At 41.9% G+C, this 17,079-nt stretch overlaps 1 protein-coding gene across 3 annotated transcripts in view; it reads left to right on the top strand.

Annotated features, from left to right (window-relative positions):
• The window catches only part of LOC309652438 (neuroligin-4, X-linked), a 901,103-nt gene that overhangs the window by 209,906 nt on the left and 674,118 nt on the right, over nt 1–17,079 (top strand). For 2 of the 3 annotated variants that reach the window (XM_082446221.1, XM_082446220.1), the window contains exon 3: nt 10,090–10,231. The gene's annotated coding sequence lies outside the window, so the exon portion shown is untranslated. Of the gene's footprint in view, nt 1–5,377; nt 5,412–7,063; nt 7,143–10,089; nt 10,232–17,079 lie in introns of all 3 variants that reach the window. The other variant, XM_082446218.1, reaches the window with a different exon arrangement.

Raw genomic sequence — 17,079 nt, 5'->3', positions numbered from 1 at the left:
AGAACTTTGTTTATACCTTAAAATACAGACCAGGAAACCTGCCCAGGGGATGGGAAAGCATATAGGCTCTGTGGACTTGCCAGAGTGAATAAGTTGCTCATCTTGGTGAAAGAAAATTAAAAGCTAAGACTGTATAATAAGTTTAAATGTAATAAATTCAGCTGAGCAACTGGCTTTGTTCTTGGCATCTCAGGGTCAAGTAACCAAGGCGATGATTTGCATGCTAAATTGAGCCTTTGGCTCAGTTTCTCATAATACTGATCCAAACTGGCAACACTTTGATGGAGTGAGCTGGTGGAATTCTGGAGGGTAGGTCTGCAAGCAAAGTGCAAATTGTCAAGCATGTTTAAAAGCACCAAGAGAAAAAAAATAGCACTTTCCTTGAAGGCCTTTGGACTTGTAATGCACGAAAATGTCTGTCATTAAAAGCTTACCGTGGTTTAGATGAAAACGTAGTTATTTTCAGTATTTATGTGTTTAAAGCAAAAGTTTAATATTTCCTTTTCAAAACTCAGTGCTTTTGTCCTGGGAAAATATAGCCTAATTATACATTACTTAGACATTGTGAATTTGATTACGTGTGGTTTTCTCCACGTCAGCCTATTTGAATTTTCAAAATCTTTGTTTTCACCACTTCTGGGCCATCACTCTAATAATGCTTTACCTGCAAAGAATCCATTCGCAGTAATTTGTCGCTGCACCTAAGTACCTCTACTACCTGGAAAACTAAAAAGAGAATTTATACTTTCCATACATACATAGACAAACACAAACTCCTCCAATAGTAGATAAAAGAGAAACTGCATTAAATCATGGAAGCACTTTGCACGATGTTCTTAATGGAACCAGCAGAGAAACAGGATGTATCTCTAGCCTCCACTGTCTCCTGGAATTCCCTTTATTCTTTTTTTAAAATTTTTATTTTATATTGGAGTATAGTTGATTTACAGTGCTGTGTTAGTTTCAGGTGTACAGTAAAGTGATTCCGCTATACATACGTATACATATATCCATTCCTTTTCAGTTTCTTTTCCCATATAGGTTATTACAGAGTACTGAGTAGAGTTCCCTGTGCTATACATACAGTAGGTCCTTTTTTTAAATTGAAGTAGGTGATCATACTAAGTGAAGTAAGTCAGAAAGACAAAGACAAATACCACATGGTATGACATATATGTGGAATCTGAAATATGGCCGTTCTCTTCATTCTAAGTGTCAAACTGTAAGTCACATGTACCTCCTTCCGCATCTCCTCAAAGCAGTTTCCTGTTCTTTCACTGACAAACATGACAGGCTGGAATGGCGTGAACAGTACAAGATGCCAGGATTCCTGGGAAAAAATCCTGTGCCTTTTGATCTGTCAAGTCCAGAAAGAAATTGAGCTCCAACTATGGGGGCTAAGTAAGCTCTCTCCGCAAAGGCAGCAAAAGTGTTGTACAAATTGAAATGTTCATGGTAAATAGACACATGGATCCTACTGGAAAAGTTATTACGTTTCAGTTCACATCTTTGCTTTTCTTCCAGCTGATGATCTTCACTTTAAAGATTCCAAATATTTACATAAAAGAATTTCTCCTTTTATTTCAAATCAAAGTGACAGAATTGGGGGGTGAAGACACTTTGGTGCAAGTTTTCGTGTGTTGGTTGCACACTGGAAGTGCGTAACTTGGAGGAACACCTTCTGGGGGCACCGTGACTGTTCATTTACTACGTGCTTACAGAGCTCAGCCCCTGGGAAATGCTGGGAGCTGTGAAATATGGGGGAAGAGACAGGCATTCCCCTGCCTGCTGCCATGAGGTCAGCTCTCAGGGTTAGTGAGATGGGGTGCACACACACGCACGCACGCACGCACACACACACAGACGCTGAGGCATCATAAAGGGTAAAATACAATGCTTGGTGATTTATTGAGTATCTCTGAATACAGAGCAACTTCCAGGATTCATGATCTGTATGAATTCCGATAGGACTGTTTTGTGTACCCACACACGCATCTCTGTGTGTGTGTGTGTGTGTGTGTGTGTGTGTGTGTGTGGTATTTACAGAAAAATCAGCATGATTAGCACTTGTTTTTAATCCATACGATGCTATAAAAGTGCACCTAAATATGCTGCTTTGTAATATATGCAGATTACAAAACAGTATATGTTAGGTGAACTCTGTGTGTGTGTGTGTGTGTGTGTGTGTGTGTGTGGTATTTATAGAAAAATCAGCATGATTAGCACTTGTTTTTAATCCATACAATGCTATAAAAGTGCACCTAAATATGCTGCTTTGTAATATATGCAGATTACAAAACAGTATATGTTAGGTGAACTCTGTGTGTGTGTGTGTGTGTGTGTGTGTGTGTTCATACATAACAGTTACACTCTGTTATATATATTTATATATATCACAGAGAGTACGTTTCAGATGCACTTAGATAACATGAGAATTAAACCAACTGCAATATATATATCAATGCATATATAATTTATACAATATATATAACATGATACGTATCGTAATTGTTTAATCTATATGTTATTAAATGTTAAAATATCCTCTTTGTAATATGTATAAACATATATATATAAACAGTTCAACTATTATATATGAATAAGAATATAAGAATATATGTTATACTGCGTTATACATATGAAAAATACATAACATTTATAGTACATATACTCTGTTTTATATATATTACAAACTTTGCACTTTTATAACTTATATAGATTAAAACAATTGTGATATATATGTTACAGGTAGTGTATATTACATATGCATTGATATCTGTATCACAGCTGTTTTAATCCACATGTTATAAATAAGTGCATCTAAAATATACTCTTTGTCATATATATATGTATACATACATATATGCGTATAACTGTTACGTGTGAATTTGTATGTGTGTATACATACCCCCCGCACACGTACACAAAGTACACCTAACATACTGGTTTGCACGCTATACATGTATTATAAAGCAGCATATGTTAGGTACAGTTTTACAGCATCCCCACGGATGAAAACAATCGCTAATCATGATCATTTTTCTCTACGTTTATAGCTCTCTTTCAAATGCCTGATTTCTGCCGCTTCCTTTTTGCTAGCTATGCGGAAACTAACGAATCTCTGAAAAGATTTTGACGTCTAACCTTTGAACCTGTCTCCCATAGTGATTCAGAATAGCATGGCTGATCACCCGCAAAAACAGGCGTCTGATCCCCCTATTCAGCACACAGCTTGTTCTTTGGAGAACCAAATCAGAGATATTTCAAATAAATATCGCCTGGTGAAGAACAGAGAATCAAAACTGATTGGTATGCAATTGCGTGTCAGGGAATAAAATATATTACAGTAGATTTGCAAAGCACAGCATTCTTTAGACAAGTTATTGCTATGTTTTAAAAAACCATGAGCCTATAATGATACAAAATTTATAAAATTTGATATTTATTTCTGTTAAATAATCCACTGCTCTATTTTTTCTTCACCACGCTTAACAGGTGGGAGGCACACCTCATATTTGTAGGGAGCATATGCTGCAGGAAATATTTCTTTTGCTGTGCGCTTGGAGAGAGAGGGTTAGTATATAGGGAAGAGGCCATACCGTGTAGGGGCAGACAGATTTGGTATTCAGTTGTCCTTCTGGGTACCCTTAGGCAATCTATATGACCTTTGTAATTCCCTTTGTGTACCTAGAAAATGGAGGTAGCTATGCCCACCTCCCTGGTCGATGTATATATTAGTGAAATTACCTGTATATGATTTTATATGTAGTATTATATATGCATTAACCATATATATGCATATACATATATATATGTGTGTGTGTGTATACGTACATGGGTGTGTGTGTGTGTGTGTGTGTGTGTGTGTAATATACTATATATAGAGAGAGAGTGTATGGCTAGGTGCCCAACACAAATTAGGTGTTATTTATTTATTTATTTATTTATTTATTTAACATCTTTATTGGAGTATAATTGCTTTACAGTGGTGTGTTAGTTGCTGCTGTATAACAGAGTGAATCAGCTGTACGTATACATATATCCCCATATCCCCTCCCTCTTGCGTCTCCCTCCCACCCTCCCTATCCCACCCCTCTAGGTGGTCACAAAGCACCGAGCTGATCTCCCTGTGCTATGCGGCTGCTTCCCACTAGCTAGCTATTTTACAGTTGGTAGTGTATCTATGTGCATGCCACTCTCTCACTTCGTCCCAGTAGGTGTTATTTAAATTTAAGTCCTCTGATGTAAGGTACAGTAATCTTTCTCCATCCATGGAGTTTAGGGATTGTGAAGGCAAATGGTCCCAGGGCCAGAAAAGGTAAGGACATGAGTGACAGACTACGTAAAGACCATGGAGAGCTGTAAGCACTGTTTCATGGGGCCATCTTGACTTGACTGCAAGGTTTGCCATGTAGAAATCAAGGGTCAGCACTGCCCTCGATGTAGAAAACACTACAATGTTTTCTGCATTTTTCAAGAATAGTCAGAAGCTCGTGTTTTTCTGCAAATATCCCACTTTTCAAATGTAGCCAGCTGATTTGATTAAAGAAAACAGGTGTGGGACACAGGCACGTGGGAAAATTATACAGAAACATCACGGCTTTAAGCAAGGGCCGACCTACAAGCAACTCATTTTTGATTTCTTAATCTTCCTGCACCATTCAGTTGAGGGTGGAACCCACCACAGAGTTTGTTAGAAATGCAGTTCTCAGGACAGCTCCTGGTCCTAAGGAACGGGAAACTCTGGGGTGGAGCCCAGCATCTTAGTTTTAACAACCCCTCTAGGTCAGGGTCTGCAAACGAAGCCCAGAAGTCCAGATCTGAACCACCATCTGCCTTTTTCCAGCCGTGAACTAAGACTGGTCTTTCTGTTTTTAAATGGTTGGGGAAACAAACAAAATCAAAAGAAGAATCATGTTTTTTTTGGTAGTTATAACAAAATTACATTGAAGTACTGAATTATGCCAAGAAACAACAACAAAACTGGTAACGGAAAAACTGTAAATTCTACTATGAAAGACAGTTTTCCATAACAGAAAGTTCTAAGTTCTCTGCTACCTCCCAGAATTTATGATCTACTTGATACACATAAGGCTTATATTTATATCAGCCATCTCTTTATTTTTTAAAAAAATGGTAAGAAAAAAATAGCCTTATGTTTATCTCAAATGTTAATGTCACATGGAAGAATCATATTTTGCAACGCATGGAAACCGTATGAAATTCTGTGTCCATGAGTTTGCTTTTAGGGGGACACAGTCACGCCCTGTCACGTCTTATGATGTATGGCTGCTTTAACATTACAGCAGCTGAACAGTTACAAGAGAGGCTGTATGGACTGCAGGATCTGAAATACTTATTCTTTGGCTCTTTACAGAAAACCCTTGTGGACCCGGCCGCAGCTGATTCTGGTCCGTGTTCACGTTTGAGAACCGTGATGTTTAGTGGCCGTCGTGAAACGTAATCCTATGTTTGTGTCAACAAGGGGAAGGGAAGAAACTCCTGCGGCAGTTACTCTGTGCATCCACTGACCACCCGTTTGTGAATCCGCTTCAGGTAGATAAGTAAGAAAGAGCTTTTGGAATAAGATCCACGGACTTCAGATTCTCAGGTCCTTCCCTGGAAGTTCAGAAACCTTAAATCATCTCCTCTGTGGATTCCTCTTCTGTAAAGCACAGTAAACAATCCACACCATGCAGGATCATGCTGAAGCTATAATCAATAAACGAGATGAAGTGCATAACCAATTTCCTGGCACAGAGTAGGTGTTTTAGAAACAGAATTATCCTTTGAGTTTTAGAAGATTGTTTTCACTCTGAAGAGATTTCCAGGAGAGAGTAAAGTACCAGGAACTGTGTCGGGGTCTGAAAAACATATGCACATGGTGTTGTTTATTTAGAAAAGTATTGTGGGGGGGAATTCCCTGGTGACGCAGTGGTTAAGAGTCCGCCTGCCAGTGCAGGGCACACGGGTTCGAGCCCTGGTCCGGGAAGATCCCACATGCCGCGGAGCAACTAAGCCTATGCGCCACAACTACTGAGCCCACGCTCTAGAGCCCACGAGCCACAACTACTGAAGCCCGTGAGCCACAACTACTGAGCCCACGTGCCTAGAGCCCGTGCTCCGCAACAAGAGATGCCACCGCAATAAGAAGCCCGCACACTGCAACGAAGAGTAGCCCCCGCTCTCTGCAACTAGAGAAAGCCCGTGCGCAGCAATGAAGACCCTATGCAGCCAAAAATAAATAAATAAAATGAATAAATTTTTTAAAAAGAGAAAAGTATTGGGGCATGGAGAAAAATGCCATATTCACTTTTCAGCTCCCAACATTAATTTTCTTTAAAACTCTTATAAACAGGACTCAAGTACAATTAGGTTTTAGAGATCCAGGATGTAAGTGAAAGCGCTTATCAATATGTCTATCAAACAAGACACCTGTTTCAAGTAGGTATTTCATCACTATTTATTGAGCGAAGAGTATGTCTGTTTTTCATTGTTGCTTCTCTGTGGCAAGATCCACTGTTTTATTAACCTGGTCTTCCATTGTCATGCTTAATGTCTTCTTATTTTATAACTAGGGGTAAACATTGTTCATCCAAAGGACACTGCTTGGTTGGTTGAAGATGAAGATATTGGGTAGCTTTTCCTAATTAAGCTACCCAACTCATATAAAGCCATATTATTGGCTGTCCCTCCCTGATGCCCAGGGTGGTGTGTCTCCATGGTGATCACGTATGCCCTGTCTCATGAGCGGCAGCAGTCAGCTCTGCAGAGATCCAGCTCCCTCCCGCCCCCAGGGGCAGGTTCCCTCCCATAGACTGGGCTTTGCCTCACTGCCATGACCCTTTCTCAAAGTGCAAGGATTTTTATTCACTTCTTCCCAATGGCTTTACTTCCTGAAAGAAGCGTATGCTCCTTTCTCTATTTATTTCCAATCCATTGGCTTAGAAATTCCCAAAGTGAAAAGAAATACACTGGAAAACCAGAGTTTCCAGAGAGAAGACTTGATCACCCACTGGAGCAGGACATCCCAGATTCCAAGTATTTTTATCCTCTCCTTCAGATCAAAGTGGGAAATCCCAGCTGATTGCCTGGAAAATTGCCTGTGTCTGCCAGCAGCCTTGAAAGAGATTTTGAATTGGGTAGGTACACAAAATCCCCTTGACATTAAAGTCTATGTGATTCTTTGAAAGCTAAACATATTGACACCAAAGGAATTTCTCCAGAGTAGGATGCCGTAGATAAGATACACTCCTGCATTTCTCTCTCACATCACTCTTTTGTTTATTTAAAGCCCACTCTGATGCTAGAATTCATCTCTGTCACCTCTGCTGTTCCTACTCTGCCAGTATCCCCTGCCCTCCTTTTTTTTTAAAAAAAAAAAATAACATTCACTGGTGAGGTTGAGAATAAAGTTCATTTTAGTCCTGAAGAGTAAAATGTCCAGGTTCAAATGAAGCCTTAAATGGGAGGCATGTATCACTCCTATATGGTTTAGCACATCTATGAACATAACACTCACCAACCTTATTAAACTCTCACGTAAGTGGTAGGTTTGAGTATAGATGAAGGAAGAAAAATCTCTTATCCCATGTCTACATTTATTTTGTCTTTCACCACAAATCATTTCTTTAGCCTTGCTACAGATTTTATTATTTGCCAGAGCAAGGGCTGTCAGTTTTTATCTGACCTGAAAACTATTTCAAAAACCTAAGATTTTTTGCAGCACAATTAAAACACACACACACAGACACACATTTTGGAAGATTTAATGCTTTCATGGATGGAACCCAGGGCTGCTGTCGAAAGGTAGTCATAACCTTGAATAATTTATGTTTTCTTTGGCCTGGTTTATCCATTTTGATTACATAAAGAATATAATACTTCTCTTCATCTTTCCTTCATTAAAGAGCCGTATTGTATTTCAATAAAAAAACCTATGAAAATAATCAGTCTATGAAAAAAAGTGGTATACGAGATGCCCACATTAAATATATAGAATATATGTAGAGTCACGATTCATTTTCCATATGAGTGATATAAACCTAGGAAGAAGAAATATTCTCAGTTTAAAATAAATCCAAGTGTTTTAAAGTTAATAACGTCGTTCTTCGAAATGCCTGTCTGATTTTATTTGTGTGAACAATGTATGCTGGTGTCGGACTCTTTATCAGGGACTTGTCCACCTGTAGAGGCAAAGTTTCCAAGCAGTCATCAGGAGCCAGAAGGCAATTCATGGACTCACTTGCCAGTATTAACAACGAACAGTAGTTATTGGATAGTTGCTCTATTCACTATTCTAATAGCTCTTACTCATATTATTCAGGCTGCTATGGAATGAGTAATTTCTTCCTTTCCACCTAGCAGTCTGTTGCAGGATTTTGCAATTTGCCCATTATTGAAGTAGGCTAAAATTATCATTCATTTTCCCCAGCTTCTCCTTTTGATACCTTTTTTTCTACCTTAATAGGTACATAGTAAATTTTTGTTTCATTGATTTTATATTCCTAATACAATGAAAAATGACATGAATTTCATAACTCGATTATACTAAATTATCAGTGACTAAATTATTTGTAAAGTATATTTTAATTTTATTACAGGACAGAGCCTTAAGAGAAAGGAATTCAGTTTGGTTAGTTTAAAGGCAAAGGGAAAACAAGATTCATTTGATTAAAAAAATAAAGCATTGAGGACCATTGTAGTTTAATCAAAATACTGTTTGATTGAAGTTACACTTCCAGCAACATCTGCCTAGTTCTCTCAGACAGTCCATCCTGCTGACAACAAAGAGAAACAAACAAACAAAGAGATCAAATAATCAGACTGCCATCAGACACGTCACGATTCTCAAACCTATCTTAACGGGGCACAAAACGCTCCTGATAAAGGAAGAGACCGATAAACTGGCATGGTGTTCTGATCGCAAAAGACACCATTAAAAGAGTAAAAAGAGAAGCCACGGTTTATGACATGATATTTACAGCATTTTATTTAGTTAGTTAGTTACTTTTTTAAAGTTTTTTTTTTTTTGATGTGGACCAATTTTAAAGTCTTTATTGAATTTGTTACAGTATTGCTTCTGTTTTATGTTTTGGTTTTTTGGCCGCCAGGCATGTGGGGTCTTAGCTCCCCAACCAGGGATTGAACATGCATCCCCTATGTTGGAAGGCAAAGTCTTAACCACTGGACCACCAGCAAAGTCCCAACAGCATTTTAAACTAGCAAAATTGTCCTATCCTCAAGATACAAAGTGTTCCTACAAATTAATAAGTAAGAAAAACAAAAACAAAAAAAACCCCAACTAACAGCCCAGTTCAAAAGTGAGCAAAAGGTTTGAGCTAGCACATCACACTTCGGACATCCAAATGCCTGATGCACCCATGAAAACAATACTCCGCCTCATTGAATGTCAGGAAAATTTACATTAAAACCAGAATGAGAGACCTCTGCCCAACCACCAAAACGGCTACCATAGACAGACTGATATCAGGAAGTGTTGGCAAAGATACAGAGCAACTGGAACTCACTCACAATGCTGGTGGGAGGACGTATAAATTAGTGCAACCCTTTGGAAAATTGTTTGGCAGTATCTATGAAAACTGACTATAGATATACCTGGTTCCATTCTTGACATACATGTGTACATACCTGCACCAAAAGTTTTGTCCAAGGATCTTCACAGCATCACTATTCATTAAAGCCAAGAAAAGGTAAGAACCTAAATGTTTATCAACAGTAGGATGAATGAATAAATTGAGGTGTATTCATACAAAAGAATATTGCATAGAACTAAAAACTGAATGAACCACCCCATGCAACAGCATTGATACATCTTGTAATGTTACATGAAAGAAGCTAGACAGAGTAATAAATACTGTACGATTCCATTTATATAGAGTTTAAAAACAGGCAAATTGAATCTATGGTATTAGAATTTAGGAAACAGTGTTTTTTTGGCATGGGGAGTGGTAATTATTGGGAGGTCACTGGAAGATTCTTCTCAGATGCAGGTAATGCTTGATTTTTTGACCTGGATGGTGGTGACATGTCTGTGTTCACTGTGCCATCATTCATTTTCCCATACAGGTATGATTTGTGCACTTTTCTTCGGTACGTCATACATCAACCAAAAGTTTATTGACTTTTTGATGCCACTTGATCGAAGACACCCACATCCTGGACTGAAGGATTGGATTTGAATGAAACTCATTTTCATCGCAAGACAAAGGTAAACCAAAATCTTTATGAGATTTATATTATCTTCATTTTTTTTCCATCTCTTTCTCTTTTTGTGCCCACTGGAGTTTTCTCTTCCCTTCTAGCTTTAGCCAGCATTAAAAGGGTACAATGTACGGTTTTCCAGAGGCTATTTTACATGTTGCCTGATTTTCAGTTCATTCCTGTCCCCATAAAAACATGTGACACTCGGTGTGCAGAGTGATTTCCAACTAACGTGTGCATGAGACTGAGGCAGTGTGTATACACACTCTGTTCTCCCTAGGCTGATTTCGATAATGGAGATGTTTCTTTGGAATTTGCTACATATTTTTTTTTTTACTCTTAACGAATAGAGTCACTGAAACTCACTAACCGTCTTCTTGGTATGAACGCTAAAGAAAAAACAAACAAAAACAAAACCCAAGAAAGGCTAGTCTTTTATGTCTATTTGCAGTGACTAATGCAATTATTTCCCTCTGGAGAGTCCTGATGTTGACATTTATCACTAAATGGACTCAGGACTCTGTGAGGCCACCTTCCAGACATTTACGCCCCTCACTTATCAGATTATTTCTTATTGAATTGGTTTTCATGAGACCCCCCCCTCCACGTGCCCCATTCTCTTTATTCCTTCCCCGACAGACCTTAGAATTAACCCCACGTTTCACCGTGGATTGGAGACCACACAGGATGAAAGACTTTGAAAAACTGTCTGTATGAATAAGTTTATTATTTTTTAGAATAGACTAAAAATCCAATCAGCTACCTTCAGTTTTCTATAATTTAAATTCTGTCCATGCTTTTCTCTGATGCATTCAAGCTTCTAAAGCGACATGTTATAATGCCATTTTTCAATAAGAAGATCAATAGTGAGCATTTATAGTTTCCACTCTGGTGGGGGGAAGATATTAGAAACAGTATTGTAAAAGACAGTGAGAGATTACCTCTGAAAGAGCCATTTCATTAGAAATAGCCAGCAAAGGTTTGGGAGATGAAGGTTTTTCTTAAACTACATTGCGACGGATGCTAGAGAAAATGGCAATTCGATGGCCGCTGAATGATTGCATTTCCTACAAACTCTGGACACTGGTTTCTCAGTTAAGCTTTTGTTAAATCCAAGTGCTAAGAATCATCCGATAAGAAAGAAAATGGGTCAGCATTTTAAACCGGCAAAACTCAATCATCTGTAGGAAATAACACCCCTCTTCTGACTTAAGTTACATATAGAAACACAGGCGACTGCATATCCTGGAGAAAGTCACATATCCTTTGGGGGCTCAGTTTCCTTGTCTTTAAAATAAGGGTTACCGTACTTGCATCCATAAGACCGTGATGGAAACTGATTGATACACGTGAATGAAGGCATCGTCCTCATCATTCGAGGGGCTTACCTTTCTCCAGCGGTTAGGGAAAGGCAGGGTTTCTCCTAGGTCTACCGCTGTCTTGCCTCCTCCGCCACCACCGCCCCCGAAATATCGGGCTGGTCCCGCAGCTTCTCGCTCTTACGTGCGTCACTGACTCCTTTCCCCGCTGCAAATCCTCACCTGAAGCTCCTGGGCCCTACGAGCCCTGGGAAGGATGTTGTCCTTCCACGTGATCAACAGAAGCAGGCAGACTATGAAAGGACACTCCTGACCCTAATCCCCTACCCTCCACTGCCAAGCCTGAGCCGGCACGTGCAAAGAATCACAGTTGTGTGTAGGGCAGCCCAGCTGTGTAAGCAGCTTACCTACCACCTGTCAGGTAACAATGAAGCGAATTTATTGAATTGTTGCTATAGGTACTGTGGCGTTAGTTCTTATCAATAACGTGTAGGCTGTTACGTACGATGGGGAGCTGCAAGGAAGCATATAACAAGGGGAGAATGTTTTAAAGCCATAGACGTCCTATGATTGTCCTTAAATTCCAAGGAAAAAACACCAGCCCGTAATGTTTCTCCCATCATTAGATTCATGTCTCTTGGAAGAGCATTTCCTCTTTCAATCTTTCACATGCAAATCCCCACCTCCTTTTTGGGAGAAGAAGTCAAAGCGGTAGATCTGGTGCTAGGATCATCCGTCTGTGTTCCCCTCTTCCCTCTCCTGGAGTCCAGAGGCCATGGAAGAAGAGAGGATTTGGAAGGGAGAGTCCAAGCTCGGCTTACACTCGGTTACAGCCCCTTGTGAGTGTCTGTAGCTGTGCACCACTGGGAGGTACAGCCTGGCCTCCTCATCCATCTGGACCATCCTACGGGTGACCGTGGACCTTCAGAGATGCTTCCCTCTAAATGCATATGGGGAGAGAGAGAGAGAAAACCATTTTCTCAACACGCCCCTGCAGCCAATAACTTGGAGGTGATGGGTCTCCGCCATCTGCCAGTGTAGTTTTGCTTCGAGAGGATCATCACACCTTTCCCCTTTGACTCCACACAGGTGGGCTGCCCACAGCAGTGGTGGTGTGTCACCTCGTGTAACTGCCTGAGTCACTTACCCAACGTAACAAGACAGCATCCTCATCGCCAGCAGCAAACACTTCTCTATACACCACGTGGCAGTTTGGGAAAACAGGAAAGTGAGCAGACAAGAGCTGTGCCGACAGCACTGCCAGGCGGAACGTGATCTGCGATTCTATCAAGGGGTTTGTGAGAGGCGTAGGTGGCTGTTGCTTGGGACTGGCGTTGCAGGGATAAAGCCAGGAAGTTGCCCAAACAGAGCATTTCAGAAGTAAAAAAAGAAGAAAAAAAAAAAAATCAGGTGTGGCACTCAGGGAGTTGCAGTAGAGGGGAGGAACCTTGCTCTAGAAAACGAGGCTTCCAGGCCACAAAAATGACAAAGACAATGTAGAAAATGTGTAGATGCCACTGCTTAAGAACCACCGCCAGGTGCTCTCTTTCCATAATAAACACGTAGGTCTCTGATAGACTACGACCCACCCACCAGGCGCCAGTGTTCATCGCACTGTTTCCAGGTCTAGATCGAAAATCATTTCCAGTCCCTCGCTGCCATTCTCCGTGACCCATATTTTCTGGAACGTCTTTCCAAGGGGCCGTCTGCTTGCTCTTTGTACACACTCGTCTTGTCGGTGGGTGGATTTGCAGTAGTGTTCCCGTGAAGATCAGCTGTTGACAGTAGACAGATGTCCTAATAAGACTCTGTTTACTGCGTTAGAACCTAGAAGCTCTGATTCCGCGGAGAGGATGAAGCGAGGAGAAGGGCTTGTGCAAGTTCCCAGCTGGGATTTCTGCAGAAGGCAAGCCCCCGCCCCGGGCAGATAGGAAGGTTCAGCCTGTGGTCGGTGGTGCTGTCCCTGCCCTTCCTTGGTCCCCCAGGGCTCTCTGTCACGCTCTGTGCTTCCCTGGCCCACTGCCTTCAGTTTGCCTGTGTCCTTCTCCTACCTTGTGCTGCTCGCTCCACCCCGATGCAAAACAAAACAGAACTTCAGGGCTGTCTTCCTGGTAGCTGTGCCTGGTGGACAAAATCACTTTCAGGCCCAAGGTTTCATGTAAACGTTAGTTCAACGCACTAAACTGCCTGAAATTGGGTTAAAAGGGTCACGTGTGTGCGGGGCTGGTGCAAGGCCTACAGAACGCCCGTTTCTCCTGAAAGCCGTTCCCGTTTCTGTGGTCTTGGTAAGATTCCCTTTCTGCGTGTCCCCCTACAATCCCCTCGTTTTCCTTTGGTGAGGCTCCTTAGTTTGTGTACAACCCGTTTGCATTTTCATTCCCTGATGGTTGGAACCACATCTGTCCTGTTGGCTGTCATTTCTCTAGTGTCTAACGCATGTGGGAGACACTACATAGATGTTTTTGGTTTCAAGAGAGGAATCAACGCTAGGATAGCTGTTGTGTTTTAATTATATCAGTGGCTCATCTGGGGGTGACATCCTCAAATTAGAATCCAGTAGGCAGCAAGACGCCCTGCTCTGCAGAAGACGCCGTGGAGTGTGGGAGCATCTTGGGCTGTGTAGGATGCTTGCCTTCTCTCCCAATGCCAGTTGACTTGGGTGGCTTCCGTACCCTCCATGGCCTTCTCTTGCACTTGACCTCTTGGTTCAAAACGTCTGCTTTCAGCCTACAAGCTCAAGACACCTGTCTTCTCTGGGCTGTCTTGGTGACTTCTGGGAAGCCTCTGTTTCTTGGGGGTTTGGGTGTCAACGGAGATGACAAAAATGCCTTGACCGCTCACTACTAGAGAGCTAGAGGGCCTCCTCCATCTGTAACGGGCAATGGCATTTTCATTCATTGCTCTGCTTTGACAGAAGAGGCAAGGGGCCAGTAGGGGGCCAGATGTTCCAGTTGGCCGTCTGAGGCCATGTCGCTTTCACGCCAAAGCCCATGTCTGTTCACGGTTCGGCCCAAAGCTCACTGACTCGGGTTTACACCTGTGACCTTCTAGAACAGATGGCTGATCTTCTAGGGCCAAAGGCAATAAAGGAAGTTGTTCGTTTACTTTACAGATTAAAAAAAAAATGCCCTCCACTGTATGAGTGAAGCCCCCTTGACTAAGTGTCTTTCCTTCCTGTTTCTGATGGGAACAGATCATCAGAGAGAAAGGTCTTGACCATACTGTACAGATCCTGCCATGAGGGGCCTGGGAGAAAAGGGGAGTGCCTTTCCCCTGTGTCTCTGTTTGCTGGAAATGGAAAGAAGATCAAGAGAGGAATTTGGGAAAGTCTTGCCCAAGGGCTCAGAACTCAAACTTATGTCTATGCAAATGGACCATATGTTACGGTCTTTACAGAGGCCAAATTCCCAGGGCGTCCTGGGGTTTCCCTAAGTCAAGATGAAAATTCAGCAAATGCTGTCAACACTGCTCCGCTGACTTGCGCAGCTGGCCAGCCCTCGAGTAAATCAAGCAATTAGCTTCCAATAAATGTACTAAGCTCCTTCTCTCCTTTCTGTTGCCTACTGGGTTCTCCTGGGAGTTTACGTCCCTGGGACAACTGGGAGTATATTTGTGCAAAAAGTATGTTATGCATAGTCCGTGTCAGAAGAGGTCAGAGTAGATGACCATCTGAGTCAACAACACAGTGGCTCTGAGTCATTCGTGGTTACCAAAAATCTGTGCCTCTCTCCCTGTTTCAGCGCTCATGGGCCTCTCCAGGATCTGGGTGGCACAGTAATGACAGAGAAATAAAGTGGATAGAAAGACAATTTGGCTGGCAAAATCTTAGATGACTTTGTTGGACCCAGGGGGTCCAGCATGCAGTGGGAAACAGGCCATGTCCTTTTTGAAGTGCAACCAAGAGAGAGAACATTTCGGAGATCTCCTGTAAATCAAATAAGTCCACATGTTACAAGTAACCCCTGAAGGGTCTACCCCTTTCATCTCCCTTCACCTTACCCTTTCCATGCAAAGCCACACAACTGGGGTAAGAGGAATGTCTGATCTTCTCCTGGCGGGGGCAGTCTTCTTTGATAGTTCAGTGGTGGCCACCTTTCTAATGGTTGAGCTTTGAGATTCGAAAAGCAAGTTCAAAGCACTGTACGCCTATCATCAGACCTTGCTGTGCTCGTGGAGGTTCAGGAAATAATAGGGACATCGCAGAGCAACTATTTAGGGCAACGGAATGAGGACAGTCAAACAAATACAAAAGCATTTCTTCTTCTTCTTCCTTGAGTATCTTTGGGAAGAGGGAAGTTACATTTGCAAATGTTCTGTGTTATTAGAACCTTTTGTAACGAATCCTCATAGAGATCCTCTAAATGATGAATGCCCTTTCTCAGCCAAAGTGTGTCACACATGTCCTGCATCCAGTGTGTAATATCCACCTTTCTCCTGTCAGGACAGGTCAGAGACACTCACTCGTTAGAAGTGCAGGTGGATCTGAGAAGCGTGAGCTGGGCAAATCCATGTGATAGGAACTCCCACCCCCCCGGGATCAAGTCTGCATCATTCAGATTTGGTAAATTGCCCTTCTGCCCACCTTTCTGACCCCCAACTTCCTTACCTCTAAATTGGGGATAATCATGCCTGTTTTGCCTCACACACAGAGTTTTTCTGGATTAATGGAGACAGATAGAGCAAAGTGCTTTATGTACCACAGAGTGATGGAGACAAATAGGTGAAAGTCCTTTGTGGACCACAGAGCTCTGTACACCGGTCTGTACACCGGTCAGCTGTTATTGTTAGAAGACCCCCGAGATTTCGCGTCCAGGTAGTCTCACAAATAAAACAGTTCTGCACACTTGTGGCACCTACATCATCCTTTGATATTAATCACAATGACCGTTGAACTGCTTGGCTTTCGATGGTGAGGTCCATCACGGTGGGTAGAAACCAGCTTCTTCCAAATCCCTTACGATTCTGTGGTTGATTACAGTGGTTTCTAGGCATGTGGAAGATGAGAGGAAACGCATTCAACCTCTCAACCGAACTGGGACATTTGGGGGAGCAAAAGGCAACACTCGTCCATAAATCTGCTGGAGAAACAGGGGTAAGTCAAGACTTCCCTAGGCGAATCAGGGCGTGCGGTCACCTTATCTATAAGGATAGAACCTGAAAACGGACAGTGTGACATCAGTGCCTTCTAGATTCATGTCAAGGATTCTGCGTTCTGACCGCTCTCAGTTCTGCTCCTGTGCTTGTTTTCTTGTCTCGACAGTGATCCTACGGATCCTTGCATGTGGGTGACACCCACCTTCCTCTATTGAGTCTAGATCAACATTTGATAATCTCACCCATGCCTGATCAGTCACACCATGTATAATGTTTCACACTTATTGTTTTAATATATCCTGTCACTAGGTGGCCACTGTAATCAAGGGTCTGACTCCATTAAAACATAGAACAAGGTAAATACTTTTATGAAGATTTCGGGGGTGGGGGAGAGACTGACTCCCATGAGTTCAGTCTCCACCTGGGTTCATCAGAGAAGGGA

The sequence above is a fragment of the Balaenoptera physalus genome (genome assembly GCF_965194825.1).
Source record: "Balaenoptera physalus genome assembly, chromosome: X".
Taxonomy (NCBI): Eukaryota; Metazoa; Chordata; class Mammalia; order Artiodactyla; family Balaenopteridae; genus Balaenoptera; species Balaenoptera physalus.
The sequence above is the reverse complement of the archived record's forward strand: the minus strand, read 5'-3'. Positions and strand labels throughout refer to the sequence as shown.